The sequence below is a fragment of the Beta vulgaris genome, chromosome 2 (genome assembly GCF_026745355.1).
Source record: "Beta vulgaris subsp. vulgaris cultivar EL10 chromosome 2, EL10.2, whole genome shotgun sequence".
Lineage (NCBI taxonomy): Eukaryota > Viridiplantae > Streptophyta > Magnoliopsida > Caryophyllales > Amaranthaceae > Beta > Beta vulgaris.
Genome location: NC_079203.1, coordinates 9,036,851 through 9,040,604, shown reverse-complemented (window position 1 = coordinate 9,040,604; position 3,754 = coordinate 9,036,851).

Below are 3,754 nucleotides of genomic sequence, written 5' to 3'. Positions count from 1 at the left end.
ACCAAACCCCATTGATTTGAGTTTTGGACCCCTATTCTCCCTTTTTGTACTAAAAAGCCCAAATTAACCTCATATCATGTGATTTTAAATAATTATCAAACATGTTTTGGGGATTTCGAAAGCTACTAAGTGGAGGATGTTCTCCTAATAACAATTCTTTATCATTACTCATCAAAGCAATACTATGCGGATTGGACAATCATGCCACTGGGTCCATTAGGCCCAATAGTTCACCAAACCCCATTGAATTGAGTTTTAGGCCCCCATTCTCCCTCCTTATACTAAAAATCCCAAATTAACCTAGATCATATGCTTTTAGGTAATTACCAAACATGCTTTGAGCATTACCAAACCTATCCAATTACAATCTATTCATATTACCCATCAAAGTCATCTTATGGAGATTGGACATCATGCCACTGGGTCCATTAGGCCAATACCTCACCAAACCCAATGGACTTGAGTTTTGGGCCCCCATTGTCCCTGCTTGTACTAAAAAGCACAAATTAAACCCAATCATATGCTTTATGGTAATTACCAAACTACTAAGTGGGGATGTTTTTCCAATCACAATCCTTTACCATTACTCATCAAAGCAATCCTATAGGGATTGGACAATCATGCGACTGGGTAAATTAGGCCCTATATCTCACCGAACCCCATTGAGTTGAGTTTTTGGCCCTCATTCTTCCTTTTTGTACTAAAAGGCACAAATTAACCCAGATTATATGATTTTAGGTAATTACCAAACATGTTTTAGGCATTACCAAATCTATCCAATCACAACCGATTCCCATTATTCATCAAAGCCATCCTATGGGGATTGAATAATCATGGCATTGGGTCTATTAGGTCTAATACCCAAATTAACCCCATATCATATGATTTTAGGTAAGTACCAAACATACTTTGGGCATTAGCAAAGTTATTTTGGATATTACCAAACCTATTAAGACATTGTTATCAATTACATGTTGTGACTTTATAATTCTATTTGGCTTATTTGGATTAACATATTTATATCATATTGATTAATGTGTACTTAGTATTGTTTAGATCAATTGTTTATTTTTCAATACACTTCGGAATTGGAGGTTTTGAGACTTCTTTTAGTTTCTGTCACATTTTGGTAATTACCGAAACCCTATTTAGTAATTACCTAAAGTGTTTGTTTAGTCATCTTCTCCCAACTGTATATTCAACCTTTCGCTTTTTTCTCTTTCCTCTAAATTTTTTCATCTAGTTGGAGAATAGTAATCAATACTTAAAAAAACGCATAAATCGGTTCCAAATCGGCAGTTTTCCAATATCTTACAACAATCCAAACCATGTTTTCGTTAAATTCATACTGACATAGAATTTTGATTTTGAGTTTCTTCATTTTGAAACTGAAACCTTAATTTCCTTGGAAATTCGAGTGTTCATGGTGTACATACAATCATCAATTTTAAGTTTGTTTATCTATTTCATGGATTTACAGATATGAAAGAGAGGAAAGTGAAAAAAATTCCCCAAAATCTTCCCAAAAAATCGGAAATTAAAACTTTGATTTCAATACTTCTCCCTCACAAATTCATGATTTCTCCATGAATTATTACCATTTCATGGAAAGAGAAAGGCAAAAGTAAGACATCTGCTAAAGTTTCGAGAAGAATCGAAGATCCATTAAAGATTTGAGGGAGGAAGGGGTAGAGGAGAGGAGAGGAGAGAGAAAACTTGGGTTGAAAAAAAAATTCCCCAAATTTTTTTTGGCCGAAATTAATTTTCGAATTTTTCAGAATTTTTTCATATTTTTTTTTATTTTGTATTTTGCGAAAGTATTTAAAATATTCTCATAAATCAGAATAAATGATATGGTATCAAAAATCATTTCAAAGCAAAAAAAGAAAAGGTAAAAGAAAGTTGAGGTGGGTGGCTCACAATCATTGTGACCCCACATGTTCCATAGTTTTTTTTTTTTTTTTTTGAATAAAGACCATCTTAAAATTTTCATAAAGTAGTAGATCATTGCCGATTTACTCAATTCCCAAAACCTAATAAAGTAGAAGTAACTAAAAAGTAGAAAAGTGAAAAAGTATTATGACAAGACTCAACAACACTCAAGAGATAGACTTCTACAGGCTACAACACTACATTGTAATAGTGTTATATTTACGTGTGCCTACGTCACATAACTCCTAGCATTAGATGAATTGAGTATATTACCAAACAACACAATATTAGTGACAAGTATATTCTTTACCAAAAATTTTACTTTTTCCCCCCAAACGTAAATTTTGTGTTTTTTTTTTTTTTTTTTTTTTTTTTTTTGCAGATTATGAATTGTTGTGTTTAATATAAATTCAAAACTCGAAAAGTAATATGATTAGTATATTTTAATTTTTATTATCAATTTATTATTAGATTATATGAAGTAGTTGATAAAATTATGATCTAATTAATATTTTCAAATAAATTCAAGAATGAACATGACAAACTAAAGAAATATTACCATTTTCTATAAGAAAGAATTAACAAATAACCTAGAGATTCATCAAATCCTTATCGATCTCAAATAATTTTTTTTTACCAATCGATATCTTCCCTCATCTCAAGGAATAAATAATAAATTATTTAGGTAATAATCTGTTTTTTTTTTTCAAATTCGAATATACTATTAATTCGATTATTATGGTTCCCCCTCAAAATTGAAAATTTGGATCCTCCTCTAGAAGACAAGCCTGATTTTAGAAATGCACAATCAAAGAATTATGTTTCAATTGTTGTAGTAAACTTATTTGTATTGATTTAACGCACTTCGCCTTGAAGTAAGCTGCACAAAATCTTTTAAGAGTACCATATAATGTCATAATCTCATAATCTTCAAAAATTTGGTATTGGACTTTGAATTAAGAGCTTGAAAAGTCCTTGTATTAAAGCTTTTCACTAAAATTTAGTATTTTTATAATTCACAATTTTGTAAAGACTTCTTAAGATTTAAATGAATTTCTCCCTACAATTATAAGACTCGTTTAAGACTTGTCAAAAATATGTAATCTACATATATCCAACATCATTAACCAATATGATGACGCAACCCCATGAGATTTCTCAAGTCTTAAATTGGGTCTTGAAAAATCAAGACTTCGGTTTAGACTTTGGTAAGTCAAAACAACATTTTTTTTTTTTTGTAATAGTCTTGTCTTAATACTAGATGAGACCACTTGTTCTGACGTCATACCAAGTCTTCAGACTTAGGGTTGATGTTGCTCTAAGCATGTAAGACTCTCTCCGCTTTTTTTTTACTTGTCACATTTCTTTATTTGGTAATCATGACCTACAAAAAAGTACTAATATTTCTTTTTATTTTTAACCTCTTCCTATGTATATTAAATTCCCAAATATTTGTCATTTTTTACCATAAAGTTATGATTTCCACCTCTTCTCCTAAATTTTTGTCCAAAAGCAATGTAGTAAGAGGGAATATTACTATGCTAACGTTCTTATTGATATACCATAATCTTCAAAAAGCTACATAAATTATATTATAATCTTCATATATATTTTTCCAAAGTGAAATATTGTGTTCGTTATAGGTCAAATTAATTTTATTAGAGTAAGTAATAATTTCACACAAACTTTTCATATAATTAACTCTTAAAATATTTTGTGGAAATATATTCGATATAATCCATATAATCAATGTAGCATTCACAAATCACTAGTGTATGTTAACCATGTAAGATATGTACTACTTACGTCCTTATTGTTCTTC